Below are 14798 nucleotides of genomic sequence, written 5' to 3'. Positions count from 1 at the left end.
AGAAAATAATGCCCTTGATATGGATTTGACCAGTCAGCTATGTGCAGAATGTCTATAGCAGGAAGTGAACTATTTCCTGAAAGGTTAAATGCCTAATGTCTCATCATTATTCTAGAGGGATGACAGGCGAATCTAAACTCTATATTAGAAACTCATGTCAAACACATGCTCCATCACATGACAGAGAAACAATAACCCCAAGTCTGGCAATTGTGTGTGTGTGTGTGTGTGTGTGTGTGTGTATATATTATATATATATATAAATATAAATATATTTATATATATATATAAATGTTTTTTTTTTCTTTTCTTTTCTTTGTCTCTATTAGGAAAGTACAATCAGATCAATTAATACTTGCATAATACTGACACCACAGGTCATGTGACGTCCATTGGGTGACCTGCTCCAAGTAAAATTAATTATCTTTTTCTAGAACACCATGTACTGTCACCTCATGTGAATGTACAAGTATTAATGATTATTTTACTAAAGCCCTGTTCATTTCTTTATATTTAAAGCCTGACTAGTAAAACAAATGTGTAATTTGCAAAAAAATAAAAAAATAAATACCAAATCCACCTTTAACCCAATGGAGCGTAAGAGACTGACCTACCGTGACTAAACGGCATTAGGACCGAGCGTCAGTTTATCAGGCAGGAACAGTAGCAGAGAGAGAGAGAGAGAGAGAGAGAGAGAGAGAGAGAGAGAGAGAGAGAGAGAGAGAGAGAGAGAGAGAGAGAGAGAGAGAGAGAGAGAGAGAGAGATGATGCAGCATCAGCATCATAATGAATCACAGCAGCTCTGAGGCGCGAGAAGCGGGAGACGGAAGACGGAATTGGAGAGTAACGAAAATACGCTTTATTTGTTATTATTGAGCTTTGTCCCGCGCCAGGAATAGAAGTGGACAGAAATTAGACTAACAGTACTCAGTACTTTATCTCCAGGATCCTTCCTTAAGGAGCCATGGATTATTTTACTCGACAAACTTTTTTAAAACTAGCTTTTTTCATCTTCACAGGTAAGTGTTTGCCACACATTCTGACCTGCTGGTTTCTGGCGATGTCCAAACAAGACGCTGACAGAAATGTATTCAGACTTTGATGGTTACAAATATATTCATCTTGATGTCATGAGAAACAGAACAGTGAAACCGCTAATTTCTCAATTGGCAAACACATGTAAGCGGATTTCCACATAGGCCTAATGCTTTTTAAGGACGGCATGAAATGCTAACCGCTCAGATTTCATCAGCACTTTGAAATTAAGTTAATTTATTCTGAGGCATTAAACCCTTTGACATCCCCGAATATGCTGGCTAAATATGTGGTGTCATACTAATTAAATAAAGTACCCTTTAAGAGTTAGTGTATATGGAGAAGAACTAATTGTCCTCAGCTTTGAGCAGGCTTGGGGAGATTCATCTGTTCTTGGCAACCTTTTTTGAGTTAAAGGCAAACTCTCTGTAGTATAAGTTTCTCTTTAGAAATTAAAAGGAGCTTTAAATTGAGGACAAATAGCTATTTACTTTCCAAAATATTATAGTTTATAATTCATGTTCTACGTGTGACTTATAGGAGGCCATTTGAACAGTCAGTCTGAAATCAGAACAGATGTTTAGAATGCATTTCATGCGCAGATATAGGCTAGATTACAAAAAATATAGGAGAAACCAGTGCTAGTTGTCACAATGTTTATTCCACTAGTTATATTTAAGGGTGTTTATTGCTACAAGCCAGTTTCTGTATGCTCAAGAAATGAAGATGCAGTTAATTAAATATGCTTAATAATTGATTTTGACTTTGTTTTACTTTTATGGGCTATGTTTTAACCTGGTTTTAAACAGCTGTTACAGCAAATTCAGACTGTGGAACATTTATGAAACAATTCATTTTGGTCAACAAAAATTGTAATGAATCAACTTAATATTCAAATCATGTGGCATCACCTTATAAAAAAATATAGATCCCAGTCCACATAAAATCTACCTTCATTATATAGTTAACTCCTGTCTAAACATATGCCAGTGTGTTTTTATTATATCCATTTATTCAGCCAATACTTTAAAAGAGATAATTCACAAAATGACTTTGATTTAGGAGGGCTTTGCATATGCTAATGTATCTGTTGGTTTGGGTCTGCAAGATGTGATATTTAATCATATCCTTCTCATTAGTACCTCATCTGTCCTGCTTAGACAAAATTTCCTCATCAGCATCACAGATTATCAACCCGTGTTTGTTGTCCATTAGGCAGGAGTATGACAAGAGTATGTATGATTTATATAATGCGTGTGTTGCTTTTATAAGGTCATTTCTTATGTAATAGCAAACAGACTTCACTTAATTAGCAATCTGGAAAGAGTGGTCCACATGAGCAGTTTTGGTTTGTGTTGGACAGTATGTCATTTCTCTGCAGTGTTCAGCAATCTGGCAATTTAGTATTCAGTATGTACAGTATCTGTCTAACATATTTATTTCTGCATTTGTTTGTTTGTTTATTAATGTTTTTGGCACACAACGACAATCAGTTGTATGTAATTCTGCACTCTTTTGTTGAGTGGAGCTTTTAGCAAAATTGAATGAGCAGATGTCAGTCTGAGGAAAAACTGAAACCCGCTTTCAAGTAACTCAAGGCACGTACAAGTATGTAGGTGAATACTGGCTCTAGCCTTTTACATTCCCTTTCTTTTTCTATAGTGGTTTCTCTATTCTCTTCTCAGTTTTCATCTATTTATGTTTTTTTTCCAAGCCAAATGAAATAACTTCTGACTGACTCAGGAATTCCCCAGAGTACGAACAACAACAGTATGTAATAATACTAATATGTTCAGCTTTTTTGATGAACATTAAAGAGAGAAAGCAGTTCTCTGATATCATGTATTATGAGTCTACCCTGTCAGCTTGAGGGGTTTTAACCATCTAGGGATAGTGAATGTCACTGTTTTAGAAAAGAAGTAGGAGTTATGATCCAAGTTCAGTCTTGTTCAGATGCATTGTCATTTATTTTACATTTCTTCTGTTGGCAGATTTTCTAACCATGCTGAATCAGAAGATAGATTATTATTGTGATAGCAAAGAACCACCCAAAAGACATGTATCATGAAAAAAAAAAAGATTTTCTTTTGTTTTACACACTTCGCAGTGGATTTATGTGAAACATTTCACATGAAATACTAATGTAATAGTGAAATATCAGGGGGAAAAAACTCAATGTTGCAGCAATGTTGGTCTGTGGCTGTATAAAAAAAAAAAAAAAACATCCCAAAAATGAATTGGAATGTATGGAAACTTTACAAACACAGTTTCCATCAACCCAAAAGTACTGATTATTTAATAGTCATAAATAAAGGGAGACAGACTGGTAAAAGCCAAAGCTAGCATAAAGCTAGCCAATCACATTACAGCTTGCCAGATCAAGCAACATGAAATATGCATTAGGCCGTCTCAAGTGGATACTAGCAGAATGTTGGACTGCACCCCCCACATTTCTGATTACGTATTGTCCTAAATGGCAGGTCGAAACGAGTTTTACTACATTTGTATTCTTACTGGCACTTTAAAGGGTTAGTTCACCCGAAAAATGAAAATTCATTCACGTCTTCTGAACAGTTGACGACAAAAACCAGCTTACCCCCATTGAAAGGCTTGGAAGAGCAAGGACATTTTTTAATATAACTTTGATTGGATTGTTTTGAAAGAAGAAAGTCACATACAACTTGGATGCTTCGAGGGTGAGTAGAAGATGGACGAATTTTCATTTTATTCTCGGGTGAACTAACCCTTTAATTAAGGTATACAGTATGTTATAAAATAATTTTTATAAGGGCAAATTGTTTCTAGAAGGTCATTTGAACTACAAACCTGATTCCAAAAAAGTTGGGACACTGTAGAAATTGTGAGTAAAAAAGGAATGGAATAATTTACAAATCTCATAAACTTATCTTTTATTCACAATAGAATATAGATAACATATCAAATGTTGAAAGTGAGACATTTTGAAATGTCATGCCAAATATCGGCTCATTTTGGATTTCATGAGAGCTACTTATTCCAAAAAAGTTGGGACAGACAAAAAGAAGCCAGAAAAGTTAAATGTACTGTACATATAAGGAACAGCTGGAGGACCAATTTGCAACTTATTAGATCAATTGGCAACATGATTGGGTATAAAAAGAGCCTCTCAGAGTGGCAGTGTCTCTCAGAAGTCAAGATGGGCAGAGGATCACCAATTCCCCCAATGCTGCAGCGAAAAATAGTGGAGCAATATCAAAAAGGAGTTTCTCAGAGAAAAATTGCAAAGAGTTTGAAGTTATCATCATCTACAGTGCATAATATCATCCAAAGAGTCAAATAATCTGGAACAATCTCTGTGTGTAAGGGTCAAGGCCAGAAAACCATACTGGATGCCAGTGATCTTCGGGCCCTTAGACGGCACTGCATCACATACAGGAATGCTACTGTAATCGAAAACACAACATGGGCTCAGGAATACTTCCAGAAAACATTGTTGCTGAACACAATCCACCGTGCCATTCGCCGTTGCCGGCTAAAACTCTATAGGTCAAAAAAGAAGCCATATCTAAACATGATCCAGAAGCGCAGGCATTTTCTCTGTGCCAAGGCTCATTTAAAATGGACTGTGACAAAGTGGAAAACTGTTCTGTGGTCAGACAAATCAAAATTTGAAGTTCTTTTTGGAAAACTGGGATGCCATGTCATCCAGACTAAAGAGGACAAGGACAACCAAGTTGTTATCAGCGCTCAGTTCAGAAGACTGCATCTCTGATAGTATGGGGTTGCATGAGTGCGTGTGGCATGGGCAGCTTACACATCTGGAAAGGGACCATCAATGCTGAAAGGTATATCCAAGTTCAAGAACAACATATGCTCCCATCCAGACATCGTCTCTTTCAGGGAAGACCTTGCATTTTCCAACATGACTATGCCAGACCACATACTGCATCAATTACAACATCATGGCTGCATAGAAGAAGGTTCCGGGTACTGAAATGGCCAGCCTGCAGTCCAGATCTTTCACCCATAGAAAACATTTGGTGCATCATAAAGAGGAAGACGCGACAAAGAAGAGCTAAGACAGTTGAGCAACTAGAAGCCTGTATTAGACAAGAATGGGACAACATTCCTATTCCTAAACTTGAACAACTTGTCTCCTCAGTCCCCAGACGTTGGCAGACTGTTATACAAAGAAGAGGGGATGCCACACAGTGGTAAACATGGCCTTGTCCCAACTTTTTTGAGATGTGTTGATGCCATGAAATTTAAAATCAACTTATTTCCCCCTTAAAATTATAAGTTTCTTCTTAAAATTATGTTTAATTATAATTTCACCTATGAAATATTGTTTATTATAAATTTATCTCTGTACATCATTATTTGTTTTCAATTAATGTGCCCTCATAATCTATAATAAAAACAACTTCCCTTCCCCCTCCGCTCCAGCTCCCTGTCACTCACACAAGATTTAGCAATAGCAAACAATACTGATCCAACGATCCAATCAATTCCAATGAACTAAATTAAATCCTGCCCTATGTATTGTCTTGTTCAAGCCATTTCTGAAAACTGTTGATTGCGGTGTTAAATTTAAATCTGCTCATGTTGCATCAGATTTCTTTTTACATATTTTTGCACAAATTATTCTGTTAAGCCTATAAATGCAATGGCCAAACAGAGAATTTTAGATTATCACTGCTGGAAATGAGTTTTGTTTCAGTGCATGCTCACTGAATGAATTCTAAACTCTCACCAATTCTCATCATGAACAAGGAATTCCTGATACAGTGTAAGTAATTCATTTTGCAGTTTACACAGCTTCAGCGAATATAACAGGTGTTTTTGTGAGAGTGCTTAATTCGCAAAGAGACTGCTTCATAAGAAGGTCATTGTTAAACCTGCCCTCACAAAAGTAAAAAATCTCCAGGAAGTCGATTCCAGGGGCAAATATGGGCCCTTAATAGAAAAATGCATTTCTGACCCTGATGGAAACACACGTGCAAGCAATTAACCCATCTACAACCTTAAACCAAGGCACTTGAGAAAAAATCTTCACTTTACCTGTTAAAATCTAGCCTTTAAATAGACCCCGCCATTGTATGCTTTGACTATTTTTGGGCTTTTGTTACTTACTTGTAAGGAACTTTGGATAAAAGCATTGGCTGAATCAAAAAGACAAATGTACAAATTATATTTAGGTCTTATTTAAGTATAATTTTGTCTTGTGTTTCTTATAAATTCCATTATATTGGAATTAGATAATTGATGGCATAGATGCAGATATAGAGCTATAGAGCTAAAATGTATGTGTTTGAGTAAATATTGAATATCTGGCTTTTGATTGCAGACATATCTGAGCACCGAATAAGACACTGATAATATCACTACAGAGAAATAAAAATAAAAATATAGCCTAAAAATGTGTGGGATTAAAGGGATAGTTCTCCCCAAATCCAATTTACTTACACTCAAGTTGTTCCAAACCCAAAAATATATTTTGAAGAGTTTGAGTAACCAAACAGCTGGCAGCAGCCATTGACTTAAATTTTTTTGTTTTTCTCAAAAAAATGTGAGGCAGCATACGTTGACAAAAGTCAAGCTGGTTAGGAATGTTTTATGTATTTATCTTTCAGTTTCCTGAGTGAGCTCTACTTGAATTTGCAATGATGGGGAAAAAAAGCTCAGCCTTGTCATGTTTTTCATATCAGTTTCTCACATTCTGAATGAGCAATTTCATTATTACTTTTTGTTGTTTGCAATTGGACATATGAGACACCGCTGACACATGAAACCATAGTAACAGTGACGCTATAGTCTTAGGTGACATCATTGTGACAGTAATATAATTTGTGAAAAGCTTCAGCATTATTTTGTCAAATGTATGCTATAAGTACAGTGTTAAATGTCGGCGCCATGGTTTCAGAGGAAACTGCATTGTATTATTCCCACACCATGAATTACTGAAATGACAATATGTCGACTTTGACTTAAAGAAGGTTTTAGTTGTGGAAGTGAAGTGGGTGCTTGCGTGTATAAGTGGTGCTCAGCATGACTGTGTGTCTGGTGAAATGGACTTCTTTTGCCAAGGTAGCTGCATAATCGTCCAGTAATTACAGGTCTGAATCTCTAAACACAGATCAAAGTGTTTGCTTTTAGCATCAAACATTAAAGAGGCGCAATAAGTGTGTTGTAATGCACATCACTTGCAAGCAGAGTATTTGTGCTCATAGCCAACATAAACGGTTCACAGTTAGTTATTTTAAGCTGTCAGATATCATCATCATCTCTGGCTCATGCCCAAATTGTGTTGATTGTCTGTTCATCTTTTGACCATATGCATGGATAAACAAAAATATTGCCAAATAATACAAATAGAAGCCAGAAACTTTTGAAATAGGAGTTTTTTTTTCTTCTTATGCTTAACCTTCACAAAATCTGAAGATGGCCTTTAGAAAAACTTCTGGAGGTTACACTAATTTATATAAAATATAAATGCACATTATATATTTTTATGTTTTATTTTCTATTTATTTTCACAGTAACAGAGTATGTAATATATTTTTTATTCATTTTTTTTAGTTGAACCCTCCTAACAAAATTTAAATGAATAATACTGAACTTAAATATATAAACCCTAAGCTGTATGATTTTATTAAATAAAAAGCAAAAAGCATTTAAAAAGCAATAAACATTAAATATAAAATTTTACAGAGAAAAAAGCCTAGGAAAGTGATAGAATGGGGATGCAAAATTATATCAAAATTAAACCCACTTTTTTGATCACTTTGATCATTTCTCTCCATATTTAGATTTACAGATTTGAATAACTGAGCTTAGCAAATTCAGTCAGCACTAATGGAAACAAAATGGAACTGAGACTATTTACACCCTTCATGCTGTATAGTTTTAATGTATTTTACAGTTTTTGTAAGGGGTGAAAATCGTAACAATATTGCACAAAAATCACATTTTAATGATTTTTATATATTTATTTTTGTCATGGGAGAAAATCATGCTGGAGCAAGGTTGTACAAAGGCCTTAAAGGGGGATAAAAGTCATTTTGTTTACAACTACTGTCTTTCCATATTATGGTTCATTTTTTCTTGCATAGTGGTTCAAACATTGGTTTAAATGGTTTAGTTCTCACTGTACAACAACATGGGATTCGTGCCTCTAAAAACGGGTCACCACCACGAAAAGTGGCAGATACTTGAAGTGCTCCTAAGAGTTACACAAGGTCCATCTAAACAGTCTCAAGAGGGCCAGCAACACACAATTAGCCTGTAATTACTGTGTCCCTGAACGTCTATCACACCTACTACATAATAATGAAACACTTCTATTCCCGTGGAGCAGCAGTCCAGATGGCCTTGTGTATGTAGACATCTCTTCTCTTTGATGTTGTCAGGAGACTGTTTTGACTTTGTCCTGTTTTTGACATTTGGTTTGTGACATTCAGTGACTCAATATTAAGGTGGTTTTAGACCTGTGGCTTCTTAAGAGCAGAAGTTGAATCTGAAATGTTGTTTTTGTACCACTCCTGTTCAGTGAAGATGTGTTGAAATACATCATTCACATCAGAAAAAACAGTACATCCCTTTGGTTTGACTGACCCAAACATGGTAACCTTATACGATTAGTCCATGAATCACTTGATGTTTTTGACATCTGGCAGTGTAGATTGTTATCAGCAGCTCAGATATGGTCTAGTTAATGATTGAATGATTATAAGGAACATTCTGTGTCAAGTGATGTTCTCTCAATGGCATTAAATCTGATAAGGGTCCCTGAAGTAATTAGCGGTAACCTTTTTTATAGAGCTGTGAAAAGAACTGCAGTGTATTCAATAATTGGAAAAGGAGAGGTCGGAAGTAACACAAACGGCACAACATATAAACTTAGAACATTAAAATGGCAAATAAATTAAAATGAAAATTCAGCTTTGCATCACAGAAATAAATTACATTTTATGTATTATGTATGTGTTATTTAAAATTGCCAAAATATTTCTCAATATCACAGTTTTTTTCTTTATTTTTAATCAAATACATGCAGCCTTGATGAGAATAAGAAACTTCTTTAATAATATGAAAAATCTTACTGATCCCAATACATTAAAAATATAACAATGTATTAAAAAAGAAACAGTATTCAGTTATTTATGGCAAATATAGGCCTGATGTGATACACAAATATACATTGTTACAATATACACTAAGTTTGGGGTCGTTAAGATTGAACGAAAATTACAAAATGACAATAATAACTATAATATTGTGAAATATTGTTACAATTTAAAATAAACAATTTTTAAATGCAATTTATTCCTTTGATGGCAAAGCTTAATTTTCAGCAGCTATTACTCCAGTCTTCAGTGTCACGTGATCCTTCAGAAATCATTCAAATATGTTGATTTTGGTGATCAAGAAACATTTTGTATTATTATTATCAGTGTTGGAAACAATTGTGCTACTTAAAAATTTTTTGTGGGAGCATTTTTTTCAGGATTCTTTGATGAATAGAAAGTTTAAATGAACAACATTTGAAATATATATTTTTTTGGTAATATTATAAATGTCTTACTGTCACTCTTGATTGGTTGAATGCATTCTTGCTGAATGAAAGCATTAATTTCCTTGTTTTTATGTGTAACACTTGCATACGTGATCACAACATGTCTGTGAAGATATACAGTGAGAAATTTCTTTCTTGCTATCTTGTTAATAATGTGCTATCTATAAGCTCTTTACAATAACAAACAATTGTTTCAGTCGGAATAAAGACTTGAGACATTTAACTTTAATGGATATCCCTTATAAATGCTAGAGTCTTTTCTGCAGTGATCTGGCAACAGGACAAAAGACTGAATGAAAACAGACTCTCTCCAAAGCGAAGGGACACAACTGCTCTCATGTGTGTTTAGTACTGCTATTTTTTTAATCTTCTAATTGATTTTAGTCCAAGCAGAGCTGAATCCCATGATAGATGATGTGGGCCTGAACTGAATTATTTTAAAAAGCAAAATGAATGCTGCTTTCAGTTTGTCAGCATCAATGTCTGAATGTCATGTTTTTTCTAAATATGTTTTCATTTTCACAGACAGAAAATGACTTTCTTTTTCTAGAAATTCTTAGTAGAACTCAGTTTGATCTTTTCTCTCTTGAATTCGTTGGCCACTTTTAACATTTGGTGAGCCGCAGCATTCGTAACTCAGTCGCTGTTCCTATTGTGCTGGTCCATCTTTGCTAAACCCACAATGATCTGTTGTGCCTTGCTTCACTGAGATACCACATTTCCATGTTCTGCTGATAAAGCTGTAAAGTCCTGTGCAAAATGTAATTAATTTTACAGGTACCAAAAGAATGGATGCAGAGTAACATCCTGCTTTTTATCAGTGTCCCCTGCATAATAGAACTTTACAGACAGGAAATGAATGCTGAGGGTTTAAACGGGGGTAGGATGTTTCTCCCCGTGCTATGAAATATATCTTAAAACCCCTTACTTCTGATAATTTGACCCTAGCTGCAACCAATTACGAGAAAAATTCAATTATGCAATTATTATTGCAAATGCTGAAAGCCTGATTTTGCCTCTTATGAATAGGGGCTCAGATAAGTGGACTTGCATACTCACACTCTTTATTCTTTAATACAGCTGTCCATATTTTTTGTTAAAAGTCAAATGTTCTTCATTGTAGGGCTTAGTTTGAACATAATGCACATAATTATCAGCTCATTTCCTTTAGGGATGCAGAACGAAACTAAATCTGTGACTAAAAGTCAGGGCTATAATGTCTCATATTGTTTGCAGAGCTGGATGGAGAGTTCATTTGGGCTTTTAACATTTATAATAATAATAAATTGGGCAACAAGTCAGCACATTAGAATGAGTAATAGCTGCTGAAAATGCTGAGCAAAAATACAATAATAATAACAAATTGCATTTTATATATTTAAATATACCAAAATACAAAACAGTTATTTTAAATTGTAATAACATGTCAAAATATTACTGTTTTGCTGTATATAATGGTCAAATACTATAAATGCAGTCATGCTTAGCATATTCAAATCAGAAATTGATCAGGTGGTTCTCAGTGTGTAAGATAGAGCAAATTATTTCCATGATTAGTTAAATTTGTGTCTCTTCTATTTACCTAAATAGCAACACATCTTCATGCTCTCAGCACTGCCTCAAAGCCCCAGACAAACCCAAAAGCATGTTCTGTGATCTTCGCTAAGTGCTACAATTAAGCTACATTTATGGTGAAAATATGTGCTGACAGCCTGGTTTAGTGTTGCAGTAGTGGCTTGTGAACGTTGAGAGAGGCGGTTGCTGCTACATTCATTGTTAGCCTACATATGTCTCTTCTTCAGGCTTTTTGTGTATGAAACACATAGTTGCTCATTTGCACAGGCTACTGCAGTTGGATTGTTGGTAGGAACGTCTCAAAAATACTGTAAGATGTTTTTTTTATCTTAACTGCCCCTGTTGAAAAAAACAGCATGAGCTTTATTAAGGATAACGCAATCAGATTTTCAAAAACCTATGTGACTGATTTGAAACATGCCACATAGACATAGACTCATTTGATTTCAGTTAAACCAATGTTTCTAAGCTCCATGTAGTCAACTCTGCAGTTTATATGTGTATTTTTGTTTCCCACCCTTTAGAAATGCTAGGATTTGAAAGGGTTTGATATTTTTTTTCTACACACCCTTTAATATGCAAATCAAGACCGTCTGACTTGGTTCTGTCCTTGAATATAGACAAACTACACCCCTGCGCCAAAAACTCTGCATACACCTCTAAATTTTAAATATCAGTTTATTTTTAATGACATGCCTAAGCAATTTAACAAGTGTGTTTTTTTTTTGCCTCATTTCACAACTGACTGTTTTGTTCATTATTCTCAATTTGTCTGTTGGATTTTCTATATGCAAATAAATAGTTCCTGTAGCTGATTGCTTTGGATAAAAGCGTCTGCTAAATGCATAAATTTAATTTAAATAGAGCAGGCCAACAATAAGTTATAATAATAGTTTTATATCAGTTTTAATAGTTGTAGTAGTCTTAACTATACACAGACAATAGATTTTTAACAAGGTAGAGCAGTCACCTCACTGAAACAGAGTGTTGCAGTGACTGTACTGTAGTTACATTGGTTAATTTTCTTCTGTGTCTGGCTCAAACATCTGCAATCTGTTACAACACTTACCATCTCGAGCATCAAAACATGTCACATGCTGTGCATGGATACAGTGCAATGAAGTTCAACAATCACAGAAGTGGCCACTTACTTACATTTCTCCGTGGTAACACCACTTGAAATGGAGTGTTTTTGTCAGAAACTGAAAATAACTTAGAAAAATTATAATTATTACAAATATCTGAACTTTTTGGGTGCAAAAACTTTGCTTGCTTCATAAGCTGACTCCTAGATACATAATATCAAGATCTGAAAATGTGTGATCCCTTTAAACCCACATTGAATGTCTCAGCTTCTTCACAGCATCAGACATTAGTGGTGAGGATTGCCTGTGCCTCTCAGCTAAAACAGAGAGTATTAAGAGTCAACATTATCCTCTCAGAGGAAGAAAGTGTAGGATAAGGCTTGGGCAGACTTGGGCACTCTCTCAGCAGATGAGTCAGCTGGGTACACTGTGGTGTGTATCATGTGGGTGAGGAGTGACAGCACTCTTCTGAGAGTGTGCGCTTAACGAAGCCCAGCTGTCAGATGTTCCTCTCTTGCCCTAAACTGGGCGGAACAGGTAGACCAGATGCCATGCTTCACCACTTGGATAGGGATCAGAGGACTGTCACACATGCAAATCAAGCACAGAGTGCTCTCTTGGCAGAGCGAAATAAGCGTAAATAAGTTGCTCTTGCTGATGGACGGACCCCCTAGATAAAAGCAGGTTAAGTTGAGGTTACAACTTAAATCTTGAGCTATTATAAATGAGTATAAAATTACACGAGAGATTGCTTAGTCTAGGGATTTCCATGTAATGCCTCAGGATTTCTTAGTGTTAGTCTTCACTGAAAAACCAGCATGGTTTACTACTGTTCATGGTTTATTGGCTCCTCACAGTAGTGCAGATATTCATTATTTCACATACATACTTCAATAAATCAGCAAACTGGACGGAAATTCATCTCACAGGGCCAAACTTATGAATATCAACACAGTTCAGGCATATCAGCATAAGTCTGGTCCACATTATATTTGACAAATCAAACTGACACTAAAAAACTACCGGCAACGAAATCCGACTGTGTTGTTGCGTCGTGTTGTGTGCACCTAGGCTAAAAAATTGCTCTTGAACACACTTCAATGACTACAGCCAAGTGGCTAACTAGCATGTCTGTTCTGCGACTGCAGAAGAGCCGAGAGGAAATGTAATAATCAGGTGTCGTTATGAAAATATACATTTTAGAATGCTTAGGTTAGTTTATGTAAAGTTAGAACAGCCTTCCGTGTGTCCTGTTGACTTTATTTGCTCCCTTTCGTTACTTTAGTATTTTTTTCTCGTGCTCTGGTTCACTGAGCTGAACAGTCAATCAGAGTGATCTGTTTCAGTTCAACATGCTCAATCAGACAAAAAGCCGCCGACGGGTCCCACTAGTGCCGACCGTGCGGAACACACTGAAAACTGCTGACAGAAACTCATTGACAGCCTAACATTAACCTTTAGTCTGAATTAAAACTCAATGTTTTTTTTAATGAATAGTTTTTTTTCATAATTTTTGAATATTGGTGAAACGTCTATAGTTATATTGTGGCAACTTGTATGTTGTGTAATAACAAGCCCCAACATTGCATGTTGAGTAAAGTAGGCCTAGCCAGTGGTAGAAATGTTCAATACTTTTTTTTGTAGTACAGACTTTAAAGTATGTATCTCCACTTTGATATTCACTGAAGTAAATACAATTGTTCTTGACAGTTGTGTTTGAACTAAACACTAGAATATCTTTCAAAGATTCAGTATCACTGACGTGGCAGAACTTGACAGATCTCTGACAAAAACTATTTCTTTTACATTACTAATAGAAACCTTTGCACTTATACTTTATTAGTCAATATTTGTTGACTAATTAGACGTTCAGTTTAAAGTATTTGGGGATTTCTTGTATTTTTCTTTGATTTGCTTAGCCTGTGCTTATATTTAGTTTATTTCTGAGAGTGTGACTAATTCATCTGGTGAAAATAGACCCCTTTTTGTGCTATTTACTGGAAATAGGATGTTCATTTGCAGTTAATTTTAATGAGGCTTGAAATTTAGCTAACTTGCCCATAATGATACTTTTGGCAGCAGCAGTCTGTTTGTATATTTAGCTGTAAATCACATGATGTAATCACATGACAAATTCCCCATATGCTATATGGCTGTGATTGAACATTTGTGAATCTTGACCTTTTGACCATTTGCGTCCTTACACACACACACACACACTTGTAGTTGCCTTTGTTGCTAAAATTTGCCTTATTGATTCTTTTTAAGTATCTTCTCAGGCTGTTTATTTCCCTATTTCCAGATGAAAAGGAAGCCATTGTGTCACCCATGTCATCGGCTATAACATCATCGCTTTGATTTAGAATGGCACTGTTTTTTTAAGTGTTTTGCTCTTGTGCAAAATCTACCATGACCATTGATTGGTCAAGGAATTTGTTTTTGTATGACTCATTTGCCATTTTATTGGCTTTAGAAATATTTTCCACATGCTCCAAAAGTATGTTTACAGTATTTCAATTTCTCAGGGCTTGGTAGTAAACTTAAGTGCC

General features: G+C 35.4%; 1 pseudogene; it reads left to right on the top strand.

The window, feature by feature from the left end:
- The first annotated feature begins 800 nt into the window (after positions 1-800).
- LOC132113385 (tyrosine-protein kinase receptor-like) overlaps positions 801-14798 on the top strand; it is a 49025-nt pseudogene continuing 35027 nt past the window's right edge.

The sequence above is a fragment of the Carassius carassius genome, chromosome 32 (genome assembly GCF_963082965.1).
Source record: "Carassius carassius chromosome 32, fCarCar2.1, whole genome shotgun sequence".
Classification (NCBI taxonomy): domain Eukaryota; kingdom Metazoa; phylum Chordata; class Actinopteri; order Cypriniformes; family Cyprinidae; genus Carassius; species Carassius carassius.
Note: the sequence above shows the minus strand (reverse complement) of the source record. Positions and strands in the feature narration are given on the sequence as shown.